Source organism: Plectrocnemia conspersa, unplaced genomic scaffold, assembly GCF_051122295.1.
Source record: "Plectrocnemia conspersa isolate PC_06_02 unplaced genomic scaffold, ASM5112229v1 ptg000014l, whole genome shotgun sequence".
NCBI classification, from domain to species: Eukaryota; Metazoa; Arthropoda; class Insecta; order Trichoptera; family Polycentropodidae; genus Plectrocnemia; species Plectrocnemia conspersa.
In genome coordinates, this window is record NW_028277178.1 from 19,845,998 (window position 1) to 19,868,741 (window position 22,744).

The 22,744-nt window shown below is 29.2% G+C and overlaps 1 protein-coding gene across 1 annotated transcript in view; it reads left to right on the forward strand.

Annotated features, from left to right (window-relative positions):
• Nucleotides 1-22,744, forward strand: part of LOC148226462 (neuropeptide SIFamide receptor-like) — a 26,690-nt gene continuing 3,946 nt past the window's right edge. Inside the window, exon 1 of the mRNA XM_088204534.1 lies at nucleotides 1-88. The gene's annotated coding sequence lies outside the window, so the exon portion shown is untranslated. The remainder of the gene's footprint in view (nucleotides 89-22,744) is intronic.

Consider the following 22,744-nt stretch of genomic DNA (forward strand, 5'->3'; position numbering starts at 1 on the left):
AGTCGTGTCAAGTTCATCCTGTGAACAAGACGCTCGCGCGAAAGTTGTTTCGTTCCTTCCCATTTGCTTTCGCTTTTATCCAAGACATGTATGTATTATTAATTAATTAAAATATTGTTTAATTCAACTTTAAAATTTTGTATAAAATACATATGTTATTTAAAAATATAAATAACAACACTTTTCAAAAGTATACTTTACAAGACAGCTATATATAATAATATTAATAAATTATAATTTAATGAATATTATCTTTATAACATAAATATTAATATTTTTATTTATTATTAATATGCATTTTATTATAAATACAACTTATAAAACATTATTTAAAATAAATAAAAATTAAAGTATAATAATATTTATTTAAAATATAAATAAAATTGATTGTATTATTTTAAGCTATGAAAAAGTTTTGATTGAAAATGTCATTCAATATTATTTGATCCTCGCTTCATTGATAATTCCTTATTTATATATAAATATAAATACATATTTATTGTATATTTATTTTTAATTCTATAAAAATAAATACACCTACATTTATACAATAAAACAACATTGAGACACTACAAATTATATTTTTTATAAGTGCTTCAAATTTTTTTTACGTAAATAGCTTTATTGATTAAAATAAGGACTTCGTTTAAAAATAAATACAAGTCAAGCTTTCTCATATATTTTTGATCTGTACAGACATATGTAATACGTGTGTAATTTTAAATAATCACCACGCAATTAAAGTTTATCGTGTCATTGTAATTACACCGCCGAAACGTCGAGGCTTGTAATTTAACACAAGGAGAACAGTAATTTTCTTACGCTGTTACACTACCGTAGGGGTTAATACCAATTTTTCCCTACAAACCTCTCTTTTCCTTTTGTCTTTGTTCGTGTTACTCGAGTGGATTTTACTTGTCAAATGAGAATCACTATGATAAAATAAACAGCTTATTTTATAAGGGTTGGAGATTGTCTCAGTAATTTAATTCGCGGAATGTTTCCAAAGGCTAAGCTCCGATCGGTCCAGTAAAGCTTTTAATCTTTTTCGTTTTATGGATATGTTCGGATGATGTGATATTCGGTTGGACATGTTCGTGAGTGGTACGATCCACGAGCAAATATTGAAGTACAACTTATATTTATGAATGTTTGCCGTCTAGGGTTTTTCGTATGACGATACTCGATATCCATTAATTTTTAATATCCCCTGTTTCATGTTATTAAACACGAGTTGTTCGATTAAGGGAAACTTACTTTTTAAACCACACGCGACAAGAAATAAATTATTAAAGTAAGTATGTTTTATTCATAACAAATAAACTTTTTAATGTTATGAATTTATTTTTCAATTAAACTAAGAAACATTGTTTTAAAAGTCAATATGAAAAGTTGTTCAATATAGAAAATATTTTCGATAAACTGAATTCAATCTAATGAAATAGCTTTGTTTTCGACCTCGATTACTCAAATTTCAAATGATATATACATATACGATATACTATGTATTTTATAAAATTGATTTCAAATATCAGTTGCTTTAATGTTATGTTACTTTCAGTCTATTAAATATTATTCCAGACTTTATGACAAAATATTGTATTATGATATAATACAAGAACTTTTCATGCACCCTCTTTCCAAGGCCTTTATATTTTTATCTCTTTGTGTGACTCAGGGGAAAACTTTAGATCCAGGTTTTATTTTCTTTTTTAACTCGCGCATCTTACTTTACCACCAACAAACATAATAGATGTCATGAATAGATGCAATAGAAAAAATAATTTAATTCAGTAAGATTAGGAAAAGCTAGAAAAAAACTAATCTGCCATGATCGATCGCAATTATATAATAATCACTAATGCCAATCTCATAGAAAACACTAGTGTTCATGTGGGATTTGAACCCAGTATTTTCATGTATTAGTTATCGACTTATATCAATGCCTTATCCTGCGTTTTATATAATTTATAAATAAAATTATATTTTGTATTAGAGTACGCTCGGGATAAGGATTCGGGTTTGTCATTGTGTGCGTGAACTGTGTGGCTCAAAACAATTTCGCTCAGAATATTTATTTTTTTTTATTTTAAAAGAAAATATATGTTTATTTAACATACATAGATCTGAGCTAAGTTGGAAATTTCAACGGACAATTAAAAATATATTATATAATCGAAGAAACCAGACATTGATGTCATTAATTAAATATTTGCAAAATTCAAAATCTTTCACTAGTCAAAAAAATAATGAAGTCTTTAGCTATTCTTCAAAAGCAAAAAGATATAAAATGGGGAAAGAAATTATTCGCAGATTGTTTAAAGGCTCGACGACTCTACTAAATCATTAGAATCCATTGAATAAATTAAAAAATTATCATTGGCGCAACGATAAGAATAATAACTTTTTTAAGCCTTACAGAGAATAGTGTAAAAAAAACCAACAACGTACGGATTAATGGAAAAATAATTAAAATATTTTAATCCACGGGTAAGAGAACGAATAACTTACAGTGTATATTTGAAGCCTTGATATCAATTAACCCATATATGCCCAAGAAATTTTGTTCTCTTAAAATTTCATTTATAAATAAAAAACAGTGGCACGAGTTTAGTGACCTACCCATGGGACAGTGGGCATATCTGGGTTTTAAACCAATATCAACACAAAATTATTTAAAATAAATCACTAGACAAGATCGAACTTCTGTGCCACACTGCACTTTAATGACGAATACTAGCGTTCACGAATCAGCGACTGTCCTTAAAAGAGAAAGCGAGACAACGAAGTACACGCTACATCGCTTCTCTCTCTCATATACATGTACACGCACACAATAACAAACCGGCATCCTTATCCCGAGCGTACTCTACATTAGGTAATATCGTTATTTTTAATGAAACACAAACAAATACTAAATATAATAATCTTAAAGCTTTAAAATTTAATTTATTTTTAAAATCATAACTTTCTTCCATCCCTCGGTCATTTTTTAATTCCATTAAAACAAAATATTGGATGCTTTAATTCAATATACAGTGAAATTTCAGTATAGCGAAGCTCACGGGACCGAATAAAAAAATTCGTTATATTGAATATAAGGAAGATTTTCATTTTATTTTAATTATCATATTACGACAGCATCAAATAACCTTTTACAATATTGACAGATCGTTTTCTATCCATTTTTAAAGATACTGTAATGAACACAATAAAATTTGTTAAAAAAAGTTTGAGGTTCAGCGAAACATTTTGAATATCGCTTATGAACACATCCGGCACACGCCAAGTCAAGGACGAACTGAATTCCGAGAAATATTGTGTCAAGTTGTAACGTCATTTTTAAATTCCGGATCAAAATATTTCGTTATACTGAGATCAGTCTTCGTTAGAATGAAAACATTTTGTATTAAAGTTTTTTGGGGACAAATTGCAGATTCGTTATACTGGGAATCTCGTTATTTCGGTATTCGTTACAAAGGGTCATTGTATTCTAATAACCCTTATTACTATGAAATCTTACAAAGATCAAAATAAATTTTAGTCGGAAAATGCAAGGTCTGGAGAATAAAGTGGATGAGATAAAATTATTTGCTAGAAATTCTCCCATCGTAAATTTTGGAGCCCATTTTTTTAAATATTAAAATATGAAGTCTAGATGTACACCGATACAGATACAAAAAAAAAATGCACCTAGTGTTAAAACGCAAATATAAAAAACGTCAGTAATTTTGGGATTAACTAATATATAGTCACTGAATATAAAGTTATAATCAATACTTTGTATTTTAGAAATCTAATTTACTGTTCATTATACATATTTTTATATAATATTAAACAGAAGTCAAATGTATAAGTATTTAGTTAAAGAATAATGAATAATCTATATTGAAGTAATTAAATACGCATTTCTCTTATATGAGAAATGCGTAGAAAGTTTATCTTATTCATAAGAAAAACGATATTTCATTCTTTGAAAATAATAGAACCAATTTTCTTTGAACTAAATTAAATTTATTAATATCTTAAATTCTATGTCAACATAATATCTTTATATATAATAAATATAATCTAACCAATGATTAAAAAATAAGTTTGGTGTATATATAATTGTTATTTAATTTTCTCTGATTCTTTATTTCATGTCAAATATTATATTTAACCATGATATAACCACACACTGCCTTTCAAATAATACAGAAAAAATACTGGAGATGTTAATTTAGATTTTTTTTTATCTCCCGTTTTGATAAATGGTGTTTTTATATCAATAGAGTGATTCTTGCGTTACTTTTTATTTTTGCGATTTTCTCAGTATTTTATACACATGAATTGAATAAATTCTGAATTTTATCCTAATCGGATCTGACTCGATTCGAGTTTATTTAGAACTGCTTTGCAAGTTTGCCTTCATCAACGCAGATTTGTCTACGCCGAATGAGCCAACGCGGGATTTCTCAGCTTGGGGGTCTAATTTGAAACCACACCCTCTGCTTAACTGGAGCAAGAAAACGATGTTTATGCTGGTGGCAACTTTTTATTGCCGTGCAATCGATTCTCTGCGTTGAAATTCCAAGTATTTACATTTGAAAAGCCAAACTGCGCTCAAATTTCTTTATCGTTGACAATAATGAAGTTCGCTCCCCAGTTTGGCCTAAAAACGCTATCTAAAGATCGCCGTTGTTTCTTTTTGCATTCCAACCGAGGCGCATCTCGTTTGTAATTAAGTGACGAAGTGTACTTCTTTAAAGAATAATGAGCCTAATTCACTGTGAACATTTTTTTTGTTTCTTCTCCTCGGGGGTGAATATTTAAACGCATTCGGCACAAGGACGGGGAGAAAAGCGCTGTCAAACGCTGGAAAAGCATTTCCTCATCCCTAGTGTATGTCGAACAACTTTGCTTTCGACGAACGAGTAAATAAGCCATCGATTGTAATTCACTCACACATCTCTGAACTGAACTTAGTATATTTAAACAATATCGTAATAGTATAATTTTACGGCTTAAGCTTAAATTTGCATAGTTAAAATATTTTTTTATTAAAACTTTACTCCTGAGATTCTGGTCTAATTATATTAAAAAGATAAAATTATGCAGCAAAAAAATTCATAAATATATATATTTCCGTCACTAATACTACTTTATTGATACTGATCATGGATCAAAATGATTTAAAATAATTAACTGTGTCTTATAAAATAAATATTATATACATACATATATCGCTAGAACTTACTAACAAGTTTTTATACAACTAATTTATATATTTTTGCCCTTACGAATTTTTAAGAAGCAAGATTTTTATCTATAAACAAGAGTTTTGCCGAGCTCGCACCAAGCGAAATAACACTAAATAAAACAAACCCTTGAATGGTTTCCATGATTTTAAAACAAAGCCGATAAAATACAGTGTCAATTCCTGCAGTATCCAGATTCCCATTTTATAAAAGGATGACGTAAATATTACCGTTAACGAGTCTAATGAGATTTTTTTTATTTATTTATTTTTAGATTAAATTAAGACCATCGTGGCCTAACAGGTTACCCCAATGCGCCACGATTGTCGAAAATAAATTTTAAATTTATAAAACATAAAAAACGTCAATACATAAATATAACAATACTTAAACATAACAAAAAAATATAAAATATCAAAATTAAATGATACAAACTGGATCAGATCCTCGTAGCTAACATTAAATAAGTCAATATGTAATGCCAACGTATTAAGGAGCCGGATGGCCACAGCTATAGGCGAGTCGGCAAGTGCGGATATCCTAGCCCTAACGGCCATCAAAAGAGGTCTCGATCGTGATTCTCGAATATGTTCCGGAACCCAAAACTGGAGTCTACAGCACCTTTTAGTAATTTGAAAAAATGCTTAGCTACCTACAGCTTTCTGCGAGAACTCAGCGAATCATATCCCAACGCTCCTAAAAGAAAGGCGCTGGGATATATGTACGGATAATAACCAAATGTCCTTTTGTAAAGGTATCTTAAATACATTTTTTGAATTTTTTCCACTAAAAGGGAATATTTGGCTATTCGGGGATTCCAAATTATAGATCCCGATTCAAGAATGCTACGAACTAAGGTGTCATAGAGGATGCGAATAACTGACGGATCGTCAAAGTGAAAGGCATTCCTCATAACAAAGCCGAGCATCTTGGAAGATTTATCACAGACGTCGTGTATGTGTAGAGAGAACCTCCATTTGCTCTCGAAAGTGATTCCTTTAGTGGAAGTTTCTCTAGTCAAAATGTTACCACCGAGATGGTAGAAATAAGCTGATGGCGAACGGGATCGAGAAAATGACACAGTATGGCACTTTCCGACACTAAAGGGCAGACGGTGAATGGAAGCCCATCTCCACAGAGAGTCTAAATCACTTTGTAGAGAGAAGGAGTGTACAACAGATTAAATTTTAAATCATCTGCGTACAGAAGAAAAATTTAATTTTTAATTGCTGTATTTACGTCTATAATAAATAACACAAAAAGCAGAGGTCCCAGATTGGATCCTTGAAGAACCCCCGAAGGGGTAAAATATTCTTTTGACAATCGGCCACCATAGGCTACAAACTGTCTACGATTGTTTAAATAACTCGAGAATAACCGAGTTAAATTATCCGAGCAACCGAGATTCGACAATTTTTTATAATAATCTATGACAAACTTTGTCAAAGGCTTTCTCAAAATCTGTATACACGACATCTACTTGAATTCCCGCGTCGAGAGAAGTCGTCACCGTTTTGGTGAACGACAGAAAGTTAGTAACAGTGGAACGGGCAGGACAAAACCCGTGCTGTTAGTCTAACAAAGCTTGCCGAAAAGATATGAATAAAATAATAAAAAATAGTCTGGTTCCGCTCCAAATTATTATATTAACCAGATGATCGAGAGCTGGAGAAGGCATTAGACTTCTCCTAATTATAAAGGAGACTAGAGACTTTTATTAGATACTTCATTCAGATATACTATTTGACTTAAACGTAAATTTAAGTCAAGTCCTAAATAATCCAAACACATAATTAAAAAAACAGATAACATCTACACCTAATTAATTTCTTGAATAAATATAATGACTGACATTGAATAATTCTATTTTAGTATTATAGTTGTATAATTTCACTTTACGATAATTATATCCTTCATTATGACTCAAATATGTTAAGTTAATTAATTTATGATGAACCAAGATAAGCGTATATACATATGGGGGTACATATTATATTATAATATAAGCGCTTATCTCGGTTCATAATTTGAGATAAGATGGGCGCAAATCGATAATAACATTAATTTAAGTTACTCATTTATAGAAACACGTTTATTATTTTTTGATTAAAAAACTAACCTTTACTATCATATTTATAACCGTTTATTTTTTTTTATATATTACATATATAAAAAAATAAACGGTACACATATATATATTTATATATAACAATATGATTTGTGAAAAACAAAGTGAAAAATTTTTAAAGGAACCTCAGAAAACATTTTCAGTTTAGACGGTAATAATATTTAATTATAATCTTGATACTTAAGCTACAAAAGTTATATTTAGAGTTGCTTCTTTAATAATTACAAATGTATTTATTTGATAAGTTTTAAAACTCTGCATCATTCAGGAGTGAAATAAAAATAATAAAAATGCAAATGTTGCAAAAATCTTCATAGGCAGCGGAAAACCCATAGAGCATAAAGTATGCAAATTTAGATTATAACATAATTTAATTCAACCGGCACCCGGAGGTTATAAGGAACGCGATTCTTCGTTCGCAATCGCTGAATTCGGCAAATACTAAACAAAGAACTTTTCCAGTAAGCCAAAAATTAAATAAGTTTAAATCAATTTTAATCATTGCCATAGCTAATATCTCGACTCCATAGCGAAATTGATTTAACATTGTATTAATTAAAACAGTGTAAAGTTATACTGTTGTTCGACGCTGGAGTTGATACACGGCAAAGTTTAATTTATCAATTTTAATATACAAATAGTTCAAGTCTGAATTAATTAAAGCATAACGCAATTAATAATTTGGATTAATTTCAGTACACACAATATGATAGTTTTGATGGCTGAAATTATTTTCATTGGTATGAAGATATAAAACAACCGTAAAAATAATGTTTACTGTTATATCATTGCTGTTACGATCAACAGGAACATTATGTTGATACTTATGTGCATAACCGTATTTGGGGCATGGGAATAAAATCGACCGTTTCAACTTTTAATTAACTACAGATTTTCGTTCACGGTAAATAAGATTCTTTGGGTTTGTTGTGGGATAGAACATCATACGAAAAACTTTTCCATGTTGTGTTACTATTATAATAATAATATTACCAATAAAACATTATGGCGAATTTAATTAAACAAAGAAACACTAGGTAAATGTATTTTTTTTAATTATTATAATCAAGCAATAAATGAAATCAGTTAATTATTTATTAACAGGTGTCATAGAAAATAAGGAATTACGTTACATTTTTTCACCCCTCATATTACATATAGGTTAATTGCAAAACCACCATGATTAAATTGTGCCCTTATTGGTTTGTCGCTGGTAATAATCGAATTGTTGAATTATGCAAATGGGCATATAAAATTATGATTTACGTCCCCCTTTTCCTATCGTATCGTTATTTTGTTGCGTTTTTCTTTTCTTCTCCCACGTCTGGAAATTTGTTCGGACGCTAAATCGATGTCGGAGTAATTTGGGTCAATTCACGCCATAACTCATGGTATTCCCGAACATAAAACCTCTCACTAGGTCGATAGGTCCAAAGTGATGCGGAGCGGTCACAAATTGCCGAATGGGCATTAACAAATTGAGAGAGAAAGTTGACGAAAGGAATTTAATATAGAACTATGGAACCACACACTCGTAAATATCAGGTCAGTTCATATGCCATGTAGTGCTAGGTTACATCAATTTTTAAATGCACTTAAAAATGGAGTATTTAAAAAAAATGACTTAAATTTGTACTATATGTAAAGAACGGGTTGAATTTATCAATTTTTACATCAATTAATAGTTTGCCATTTAGAAGAGATAATATATATATCTCACAATACGCAAAAAATATGTGCAATAAAAATATTACATCCTCCTATATTTATGGTTAATTGTGTGACGAATTTAAAACGTATTATTTTGACGAATAGTTCAACATTAAAAATAATAGCAAATATATTGATTGACCTCATATTTAATTAAACATAGTTGACCTTATTTTGTGTGAAAGTAATATAAAAAAGCATCTAAATATATTAGCTATTATTTGTCAGTCCCTATTATTATATATGTATATTATTAATATTCACTCAAACAGAAGAGAAAATGAGTAATAGTGAGAGTACAAATAAAGAAGTCACAAGATGGAACTCGCTTCTTTTGAAAGTTTATTGAACTACATCGATTAAATGTGTTTTGAAAAAAAATTTTTACTGATATTCAAAAATTATTGAAAGATTCTTAAATGCAAACGAGAATCACAAATTTTAATATTAAATAAAAAAATATTAATGTGTATTGTAAATATATTATACACATTTTTAAACCAAATAAAATTTGATAGTTCGGATTATCCGTGCACTTCCTCCCCAGCAATAGTTTTGATAATCGACTATACTATAAGTTTATCTATAAAATTAAAATTTTTAAATTTAAATTTAAATTTTACATAAACATGAAACAAACAAAACCAACTGCATGAGAGTGCCAACCCATTCTCGGGCGAGTCATTTGCTTTAACGAATCTAACATTGCTAAAATACACTTATATATTATTTTATATTTTTAATACGTTTATTTTAATAATATAATTAATTTTACAGATATACTAATTATATATAATGTACATGTTCCTGGTTTATAACCATTTTCATGTACAATTTGATAAAAAGAATTTAAAACCAAACGTTTGTGATTATAATTTAAAGGAAAAAAATAAAAATATACAGGAAAAAAAAATATATTTCATTGGTATTATTAACTGAACTAGTATTATTAATATATTGTCTTTAGACTTTAAAGCAATATGTGCTTTGACATTTTATGTTTGTATTTAAATTTAACACATGAGATTAGTGTGTTAGTATGGTTTCGCGAAATATGGTATGAAAATGACAGTGTTTTTTAATAGTTGGTATTGGAAGACTAATATATAATAGATGCAATTTAAATTCCAGACATACAGGAAGTAATATACTGCATATTAGACAATACATAAATTATAATACAATATTAAAAAATAATAAAGATATAAACTCCCATATTATTATGTTCAGCATATAGATTTACAAACAGTGATCCAAACTTATTCATGGAATTCATAAATAATATTACAGAATGCAGTTAAGATCTAATTTTGAATACTGTTTTAATTGGAATCTGGAATTTTAATTTGAATAAATGTGAGGATTTTCATACTTCAAAAATTTAAAAATATGCTATATATATATATTTGGTTTACGACAACGTGTTACTGAAAATACAAGGACAAATAATATTTTTTACCAATAGTAAAAGAATATATTGCAAATAGAATTACTAATCATTTTTATAGAAAAACATAATGTAATTAATGTAAAAAAATAATGATAAAATCAAATTAAAATTTGAATTACTAAAATGTAGATAATATGGATGTGAATATGATATGGAACAATATTTTTAGAATATTGTAGATACTAAAATAAAAAGTCAATATAATTTTAAAACAGAATATCGGTACAAACCAAAACCGTTGTTTAACGATGATGTTAAAAACGTTTTAAAGAAAAGAGATAAATCATACAAAACATTTAAAAAATTAAAAACATAACGAATAGAATACTAAATCGTAAATAAAAAATAAAAAACATACCAACAATGTAGAAATATTGAAGTCGTAGCATTAAAAATGGCTAAAAAACTGTAAGAAAAGACGATAGATGAAATAAAAAATGACCCAAATTAGATGTGGAAAACAATAAAAAAAATAATTAATCCTATATGGAGATTGATGAATATATATATTAAGATCCTTATATAATGGCAGAAAATACATACTACTTTGAGAGTATAGAAGAGATTGTGAATTATTTCTCAGTTTAATAATTTAGTACAATACAATAATGAAACATTGAATGTAAAATTTAGTGAATTTAAATCAGTATCCTTAGAAAAAATTCACAACATAATTTGTAAATTAAAAAAAGGATCCAATACTGATAAATTAGATGTAAATATAATTAAAGAATGTTGGGAAATATAGGAAATAAATTACGTTATTTAATCAATAAAGCACTCTCTGAAGAAAAAATACATAATAATTTGAAGATTGCTATTATTATACCTATACGTAAAAAATATTAAGAGGTTGAGAAAATGAGACCAATAAAAGATTATGAAAGAAGTAGTAATCAAACAATTAAAGGATTTCATTATTTCTCAAAATATTCTATGTGTAATATTCTAACACACATGATTAAAAAAAAATTCCACTAAGACTGCATTACAAGTAGTTATAAATAATTGGTTGTTAGCCAAGGATACAAACAAATTAATTGTAACAATAGACAGAAGAATAATGTTAAAGAAATTAGATAAATTAAAAAAGCCAAAAATAGGAGCCACTTAATATTACAATAAATTGATGATGGTAAATATTTATGACAATAAAAATTATTTATATTTTCTTATTATAATAAAACATGTTTATTACGGTAGCCAAATATATTATAGTCAATATTGAGTATACATTCAATACCAATAACATCATAGATTTCTCCTATTTTTCTGTGTAAAAAATAAATATAATAAAAACATCAGTAGAAAAATTGTTGTAGACTACGAAACACTTTTGTAGACCACTTTCACCCCCTTTCACATTATGGAAATCAGTTTACCTTTCTTATCTTGTTCAGTGTGTATGTTTGTAAGTGTATGTTTATAAGGAATTTTACCAACCCCCACGGCGTGTTGGATGAGAGTTTTATTTAAAGAGAACCGCAACGTAAACAGCGCACAATATTATCCTTATGCAAAATAATTTCGGCACATGAAACGTTTTCTATATTGACAAAAAACTTAATTCCTCGCCGTAAAATTGACTCAAGCTCACGAAAACGCCTACAAAGTAATGTTAAAGCGGAAAAAAATTGACGTAGTACGTCACGTTTGAAAAATATGCCTTACATATTTCGCGTTGTATATATTAGATATAGAGATGTGCGTAAATAAACGAACTTATTCAAAGCAGCATAGGAATATCGCCTGTGAATGAAAAATCGGGACCTTCGGGCAAAAAAGGTTCGCTCGCGAAATATTATATTACACAAATTTAAAAAAAAATCTCGTGAAAGCGCGAGGTAAAAATCCACTTTTATAATCAGAGAGAAATCCTTGTTTTTCTTTAGTAGCAAACGACAGCAGAATTTCTAGTGTTTCGAACAAAACAGATTCAACAGTATCAAAACGTACACCTTAAATGCGAAACATTCGCTTATGTTGAAATCGGATCTTGCGATTGTGGATTTCAAGTTAATCCAACGCTCGATAACAAGGAACCAGCTTTAAAACTGGTCTTGTGAACTCGAAGTGGAAAGGAAATTTGACATCATTCGTGTGTATGTACAAGTATATATGTATGTAGTATGTATGAAGGATCATTTCTATATTCATCCATACATCTATATCTATAGATATATTATGTATGGATATTCTGCTGTTGATGTTGCTATTTTGGTGTAACATATTCCACCCACCTTTAACATTATATCGTGTTATGGAAGGTATTTCCTAGGAATGTCGAAAATAAATTATGATAGATACCATTTTATTGGTTTTTCATTATTAAAGGGATATATTATGATATTTGATTTAAATATTTTGAAAATTTTGATTAAAACCTTAATTAATCAGCATTTTGGAAAGCGTTAGGAGCTCTTACTTTGATTGCATCCTTTCACAAAACAAAACTAATAACATTATAATTAGGTAATCACAAATTTAATGTCGTTTTTTTGGCCGTTGATACCTGAGTACGTTTTTTGTTATATCACATTCCGATGTTTAAAAAAAAATTGTCAAAATTTACGATGGAAGAATTTTTACTAAGTGAACCATTTATATGAAATTGCATGAATGTGCGTGCAATAAAAATTGAATGTGAATCGAATCTGGATGTGGGAGATGATGTCTTGGCTGCAGAAATGGAAGAAAATCCTAATTAAACTGGCCGAGAAACTAAACTAGTCCAATTCAACAGTGCGTGGACACATTAATAAGATTGGGAAGGCTTGGAGACAAGTGTATGGCTTTCACACGAATTGAGCAAAGAAGACAAGTAGGCGCCTATCCGCATATTCTAAGAGTTTATAGATCTTGAAACTGGTCGCCTTTTGTCGATCATTTGATAACCGGAGATGAGAAAAAATATATAAAAGTCAAGTAGCAAAACCTACATTGAAGCACGGGCTCACTATAAAAAAGTTATGTTGCGTATATAGTGGAAATGCAAAGAAATTGTGCATTACGAAACTCTTTAATTTGGCCAAACAATAATAGAAGTCGAATAGTTTCATAACACGACAATTCGCGTCCCCATGTAATGAAACTGACTCTCGATAACATCATGGAATTTGACTAGAATTTTTTATCTCATCCACCTTATTTTCCAGACCATTTATTTCAATTGATGCAACACTTCCTAGACAGAAAAAAAATAAAATGCAAATTATGTAAAAAGGGGTCTATCAGAATATTTTGAATTTAAGCATTTTTTTTTGACCGAGAGGTGGTAAAAAGTTATATCTTTAAAAGTAAATTATATTTTGATTTATTAAAATGAAAATAAACATTATAAAATGTTTTTTTTTTTTGCTTTATTAAAAAATCGACATTTATATTGGGATTGTCTAATACTAAAAACATTTTACTGATCGGATTGATTTCTATAGCTCAGGGGTCGGCAAACTCTTGGAGCAAAAAAGGCAAAATATGAATAGCACAAATAGAACTGAAACCGGGTACCTGGCTACCCGCGCGTTTTTAAAATAACCGATTACCCTGTTATTTTTACAGGTATCCAGTTATTTTAATTTTAATATAGTATTTGATTTCTGGGAATGAAATATATATCTCACACATTTTTTAAGATGCAAAATTCTTCGGCTATTCTTCTATTTTGCAAAAGGGACAGGAAATCTTTATTTAACAATCCGATAATATTGTTTCACAGTATAAGTTTTATAACATATTTCATTTCGACATCCTCAAACATTTACCGTTTAACAAAAAAAAATGAGAGTATTGGCTTAAAATACACACGGTATACTCGGGAGACGGTAGTACACAAAAAACGCCATTTAAGTATTATATATTGTTATTATTTACCGTCAGTGACTTATGAGTCTTGATCGTCTATTATCCATCGATTGATGGGTAGCTCTCTAGCAAGAAATGTGAACAGTTTTTTTTTATTTCAATGCTATTTTTATATCAATTACACGGAATAAATTATTTTATTAGATAATTTATATTTATTATCGATTTAGAAGTAACAAAAAATATTTATTTTTTACTTTTGGAAATGTCAAAAGAGTAAATTCTGCTTGTACAATTGAGTGATACATAATTTTCATTTAAAATTGTATGATGCTTTCAGATGCATCCGCGAGAATTGACAAGTTTCGGTTAATCCTTTGACTCATAGTAGAAACACATTTTTGATGTCAACAATATATTGCGACGGGTGAGACATTTCACGTGTTTTTACAATAAACAAATTCATATATTAAAATTATTCCGCGCTCACAGACAAAAGCAAAATATGAGTGGTTCTGAAATATTTCTTCGCCATTTTTTTCATCTTAATTTGATTTCATCACAAAATTGAATCTTGTCTGTGGCCTTTGAAATTCATATATTATGACAAAAATTAAATCTTTCTTAGATACAACTTTATAAAAATTACATTAGTTTAATATGCGGTGTAATATTAGATAACAAATTGTTTATCCGTTATTCTACGAATATTTTAAAACTGATAAATTTTTCAACAAAAGAGTTCAGACCTTAGTGAATTAAATATGATCGTTAAAATAATTGTATTAACTCTCTTAATGCCAGAAGGCCGAAAAATCGACTTTGTGTTTTTTACAATACATTTTAGTCATCGTTTGTAATACGATATATAAAATAAACGATTTGTTTACCTTAAAAAGAATATTCATCTTTTTATTTTTTTTATAATTATAAGATATGTATATTATCCCTATTTATTATTTTTCACATTAGAATATATTATATTTAGAATTGTTGGAATTTTTTTAAATATTTTTTTAAAAAAATTTTTTTTGAAATGTTGGATTTTTTTTAAATATTTTTTTAATATATATATATTTTTAAATATATTTTTTGTATAAAAATACAGACATTGAAAGGCTTATTATAAATTTTTACATTAATATAGTTTATTGTATATTTAGTAAAAAAGTATTATAATAAAGTTTTTGTGCATGCGTATATATCTGTATACATGCGTAAAGTGGAGGTTTTTTGACCTGAAAACATTTTGTGATTAGCCCGTTTATATCCGTTGTAACATATCCAGAGGGAGTTGTGTGGACACGGGCCAGAACGTGTCCTCCATTCCTGAATTTACTATCGAAAACCGAGGTCCTTATATATCACATATATTATTTCAATTGTCAAAATGAGGCTTTTATTATTTTTTTTTATTATTCATCCTAACAATATTTCACTAGTGACACAAGTAACAATCTACTCTGATATCGTCTCGAGATTATTTACTCAACATCCGAAATAACACCACTGAACGATGTGCGTTTTGATACCAAGCCACATATTGAATCGCATACTAAGTAAATATTTTATAGCGCAATTTCGAAGGATAATACGCTTATCCTTTACCCACTAACCTACATTTGTAGTTTCGGTTGGCGCCAGATGAGAAGATCCTGTGTCGCTTAAATTAAATACAATTTCTGCCAATTTAAATTCATCAATATTTTGCAATCGCTATGCAAACGACGAATAACACTCTGTATCATTTTGAGCCGAAATTTACTAATCAATTTATAGAATCTATCTGAAAAAAATGCGATTAAAACAATGACGTCTATTACATTTTTGGGTAAATCGATAATGTTTCACCCCCAGGGGTTTCAGACTCCGTACTGATTAAATTTGTGACACAATAGCTCTCTCAAGGTATATGCCTAATTATCTTACGCAGAAAATTCGTTTAATCGAATCAAGCGCAGCATGGAAATTTTCTTCAAGAGAATTTTACTTTTTGTATAAAAAAATTTTACGTTAAATATTCCATTGCAATGAAATAAATACATTTACGAATCATAAACTCTGCTAAAAAACGTCAATATCATAAATGAATTTTCTTTAACTTTAAAATTGACTTTTCATAAAACTTTTTCAATTGGAAACTTTTAAATGTATATTATTGAAATACATTTGAAAAACCATCTTGATAAATTGTTTTTATGCGTGCTGTAAAACATATTCAATACGACAAATATGTTTTATTTCTAAAAGCAATATGACTCGAAAGTTGACCTAACCTAACCGACAGTATAGATTTAAACGACCGTATCGCTTATTCATTGCTTTAGTGTGTAAGCAATATCTACATATGTTACTGTATTTTTATTTTTGCATTACTTTATTTAAAAATAAGTAATCATTTAAAATATAGGAAAACATATTACTTATAATTCATGGCAGAATTCCAGATTTTTTATTTTTAATAAAGAGTATTAATTTATTCTTAAATATAGATATTGTAATCTTTAAAGTAGTCCCTATCATATATAACACACTTTTACTAGCGTTTATTTTAATCCGCATAACATTTATAAAATGAACTATTTAATCATTAATTCACATTTTTGTATATATAATACAATATAAGGCGTTGTTCAATGTCCCCTTTAACTGAAAGAACAGGAAATTTAGCTTAAGGCAACTATTCTATGCTTTACAGTTTATTAAAGCCTACGAGCTTTAACCCATGGACAACTGCGATTGCTTTCGACCTCCTACCTGGGTTGTCGCCAGTTAAAGTTGCGGTCAGATTGAAATGAAATGAGCGTGTGCGCGAGCCACAAAAAAGGCCATTTAGTGTTGTCTTAGATATGACATACATACGTCTAAGTAAGCTAGAACGTAAGCCTCTTAGAACCTCTCAAAGGCCTTAATTTTTCCATGCATAACTACGAGATGTCGATGCTGAAGGAGGAGCAACTCAAGTCGCATTTGAAACAGGCTTAGTGTCCGGTTATAAACTAGCTAATCCAATGTCAGTAATGAAACAATCTTAGCCCTAACCTTCTTTATGTTAAAAGTCCATCGGCGTTGCCACTCCAACACCGCAGCTATATGTTGATGACCAAAGTGGCACAATGTGGTTTGACCCTCCCTTAGGGGAGAGATACCTTTTATCTCGGCGAAGCGACCTCTCCTTTGACGGAAAACAGTGACCCTCATTTATGCCGTGAGGTCTATTGGGTCGACCCCGGCGAACGATTTGAGTCCGCGTGCGAAAATGTAGTTTTAAACATCATGATCTTCACCTCAAAATTAAGACCTTAGTTTACCGCCAGTTGCGACAATTGAGACCAGCGTCTATTTACAGATGAAGCAATATTTGCGAAAAAAGAGGAAAAAGACACATTTGGCATCACTACAGTGTTGCTTATGGCGATTTTTTTCTGAATTAATAGTAAAGTGTGAGCCGGTTCATTATCATTGTGCAAAATTCAAGAATTTTAATTGTTTTTAGAAGTATAATCGAAGAGTATTTTCCTTTAATTATAGCAGTGAAACTTATATTTCTTTTAATAGGTATTTTTGTTATCATTTGTTATTTTCAGTATTACACATGTAACGGAAAATGCCTTCACCAAAAAATTATATTTAATAAATGCATGCTGTATCAGCAAATATATATAGAAACATTAAGTGCAGGTACCTTGGTACCAATGACGTAGCTAGATACGTGGCGGACCGTCCCGGGCGGCACTTACATGGGGGCGACATTTTCGCAATGGAAGGACCGTTCTTAAACTAAATGCGCTAAAAAATATTTGCACCTGTATAGATAATATAAAATACCTATATGTCCAGAATAACTAAGATCTATCCTAGTATACGAATGTGAGACGTAGACACAGAGAACCAGTGATTTTTAAAGGCTACAGGCTTTCGAGAGAAAGATTATAAGGAAGATTTTGAAGCCTTCTTGCCTAGATGGGGCTCGGTAAAACAAATAATTATACGAGTTGTATTAGGAGCCTGATGTCGTCAAGTATATTGAAATATAACGGCTTAGATGGGCCGGCATCTGTCCCGCATGTACGACTCGAAACCTGCAAAGCGACTAACTGTTTATAAGGCAGAGAGTAAAATGAGCGCAGATAGACTGTGACTGCATTACTGAATGGATTAGTCAAAAATCTCTGAACAAACTTCTTCACTAAATAAGCTTTATTATTGTATTATTGAAAACTTGACAATGTCCATATTTAACTTAAAATACAACCAGTCTTTTTGACAACATTTGATTTATATTTCAGACGAAATTTAATAAAAACTGAAATTTCATTTTATGGTCAAAAATAATAAAATCTAATAATTTATATATTATTTTGCCTTCGAATTAAAATTATATTTTTTACTAAAAGATTACGGTTTTTTATTATATTAAAAATATAAAAAAAATCACATTTTTTATATAGTCTGTATGTGGCGGTGACACAATGAAACGAGTTTTTTACTCGTGGAAATTTTCATTCTAAATTTTGCCATTACAAAAGAAATTATCATAATTGATTGACAAAAGAGGGTTTTGAGAGAAAATTCTTAAAATACTATTCCAGTTTATATAACCGCCCATCCTAACAACAATTTAAATAAATTAATATACTTTCTATTTTATAATGCGGTTGTATATATGTGTTGTTAATATCTTCTAACAATTATACACACATTAATTATAAATACAGTTTCTTTCTTCATTTAATGAAAGGACTATTTACCTTTTATAACAAAGCTGAATATGATCAAATTAAAAATCTCTCGATAATGTTCAGACTCATTAGCCTAATATGGTTTTCTCTTATGATTAGAATCTGCTCACGATTAGCCTTCAATAGAATTTCAATATCTAATATCGATATTAATCCCTGCATTGTTTACGTGTACCTTATAGAAAACTCCCACGAGGAGACATGAACATTATTACCTAGTAGATATATTAATTTCGTGATATTATAATAGGCCGTTTGCTTCCATGTATCGACCTTGTAAAACATAATATGTTTCGGAAAATGTCGTTTTTCGCACATGGAAACTAGTCAGGCCCGCGGCTACATTATCGAAATTTTATGATATAAACATTTTCCGGCAAATAAACACGGACAATGTTTTAACATCCCTTGAATTTGTAAGCAACAAAAGGTCGGGTCAACCCAAATGACCCTCTAGAGTTGGAAAATTACTCGTCCTTACAACTCAAAGACTTTAAGATCAGGAAGCAGAAGCGTACGCATACATTTGTATACGCTAAACATATATTTAACATGTTTATGAATCGGACGCTATAAAAACGTACATAGGTGTATAATATTTTAATAAATTAAAATAGCTTAAAATATTTTTATTTCGTTGATTTAAATTATTATACCTAATTTGCATTTTAACAACTGTTGCAATTCATTTTTCAAGTACGTGTGCTATTGACCTACATAAATATAATATTAAATAAATTGCTGTGATGATGACCATAATGATAAATTACTGCAGCATAATCATTTTATTTATGTACTAAATTATGTAAATATTGTGCGACTATACATTTAATTTATATATATCGAATAAAGTGGAAGATATGTCAATTGTTCATCTAATAATTATGCATACTTTATAACCATTGAATTTATTTAAAATATAGTTTATAAAATATTTAGTTTTCGGGTTTTAGAACCGTGTGAGCTTTGTGGGTCTTTGTGATTCACCAAATAAATGTTTAGAACGTATATTTCGGTATCGAAAGCAACTATTAGAGTTCCAAATTACGTGAAGTGTTTGCGAAAAGCCCTTTTATATAATTAGTGGCAGTGGCAACATGTTTATTTTGACCAATTAAGCTAAAGGATCAAACCTTTTTGTTCGTTTGTTTGAAAAATGCTCGTTTTTGTAAGGTTGGCCACCATACATAATTGTATTTTCTGCTGCTATGAATGAGTCTTTTCCAGACGCTTAAATTAAAATATGTACCGTTCTAAGCACAACAATATGTTTTAGTCGGAAATACGTTTTCAACTTTAATTTAGTATGCACATCGCCAAAGTTTGCGATTTGCGTTTGTGCCGAAGATGCTCGACTTCGTTGTTCGGAGCGCATGTAACTTTAAATATTTATTATTTATTCGCGTTCTATAAGATACGCTAGTCTATTTATTTATATTATGGATTCTCAGTGAATCGAATTACTTTTTGTTACTGGAGAGGATTCAGAAAAAAAATCTGAGATATATGTACATATATATACAAAAGGGAGTACGAGCCGTATCCATATTTATAGCCTAATGCATTTTTTAAGAGCGTTGGAATACAATTTACTGTATTTATTAGCTGCGGACTGTAGAATGCGCAAGAGAGTCGCGATTGCGTCCCTTATTTTAAACTGTTGCGGCTAGAACATTACAGCTCGAGAACGCTCTCTTTACGCGAGACATCCAACTCCTTAACGAGCTTGCCACAGTGATGTTTTCAATGATAGCTACGATGTACAATTTATGTAAAATGATCTACACGTTGCTGTCATTAAAAAAATATTTATTTATAATGTATTTTTGTGTGTATTTGAGAAACCTTTTCAATATTTAGTGTTCAGATATTAATAAATTACTTCACTACAATGTATTTTGCAACTTTGGCCTACATTTTAATGTACATAAAACTTGCCTATTCATTAAGATTAAGTCTGTAAAATTTAATAACAAGGTTTTACTATTATACACAATAGGCTTATTAGATATTCTATGATAAATTATAGAACGGTCTATAAGATGCATTTAACAAATATTTTTCACAAAATATATAAATATAATGAAATAATTTTATTTTATATTAATAAAAGATCTATTGTACATATATATATATAAGTATATGATAAAATACTGGTTTTATACTATCTTATTATCACGCTTCATAGTCATAATAGAAACTTTTGGATTTACTCTCGGGACCATAAGGTGAGATGCAATTCAGTCGTTTAAATTCAAACGAAACATGATATTGATTAAATTTACATTATATGTATATACATATCAAAAAGAGAAAAAGTAAAACCATAGTAAATGCCACTAGCACGTGGCCACTGGGGGCGCAGACCTTTGACAACGCGGCATCTACCGTGATTCGAATTTGTTATCTGGCATTTGGCTTAGGGAAATGGGTTATTTTTACCAAATATTCTTAGACTAGGATGAAACACTGAAATTTTCATCGACAATTTAGCCTTTTTTCGTGGAAAGCAGTTTTTATCTGGCTCTGAAAAGCGGTTTAGTGTGCATATGTGGTCACTATATGACATTTAAAAAAACAATACTAATAAAATAATTATTGTTGAACGCACTGCGTTAAATATATTTATAATAAGTCGAAAGAAATGGTTAAAAAAAAATGATTTAGTTATTGTCGTTAAATAATAATACAGTTATTGAGAATTTTATTACATATTTTGTATATATCGCAACATATCTAAACTAAAAAGCTTTTTAACAGAAAATCTCTTTGCTAAGCAGCAAAAACATTTAAAATCAGTATTTAAATTAGTATATGATATGTAAAGATATGTACATAAAATATATAATAAAAAAATTCTCAAACTTATAATATTTAAGACGAATAATGAAAACTTATTTGTTTAATCAATTCGTGTGTTATTATATTAGTTCAATATATGTATACATAAATACACGTATGTATATATTGATATATAAATATAATATTGAAATAAATTATATAATATATTTAGTTATGTTTAGGTTGGTCCAGTTAGTAATAAATCATGCAACCCTTTTAATCCCACTGTTTGTCATGCATTCCACTCTATATCCTCGGCCCTTGCATTTCCCAACATTCACAAATACATATGTATATATGTACTATGTAATATATTATATTTATAGCTAGATTTTCCAAAAAACTACGTTATACCCTTACTTTTTTGTCGCGTGTTCATGCGTTTTAACTTCTTTGTACTCGATTTTACGACTCGAAATCAGCACATAATTTTATTACGCTACAATAGATCACGTGGGGGGAAATAAGTGGTTTGGAAAGCTTTCATTCGAAACCCGTAAGTATGTCCTATTCTAAAAAAAGATGTTTTTTCTGTTTATTGTGTGATCCTTTCAGAAAACAACGACTTATTTATTTAGTGAAACGTGGGTTAACATAATTTTATCAAAAATCTTTTGCTTTGATAGGTACTACAAGGAATAAGTTATATGAGCGTCGACGTTCTTGTAGAAGAGTAAATATTAACTTGCGTTTAAATGGGAATTGAGTTTTCTAACTCGTTGTTAAATTTAAACTGTTTATCTCCGCGACAACTAGATTTATGCAACACTTCTTTGTAATTTATATGCATGTATATAAATAGAGACTGACCGAATATTATGTTTCAACATAA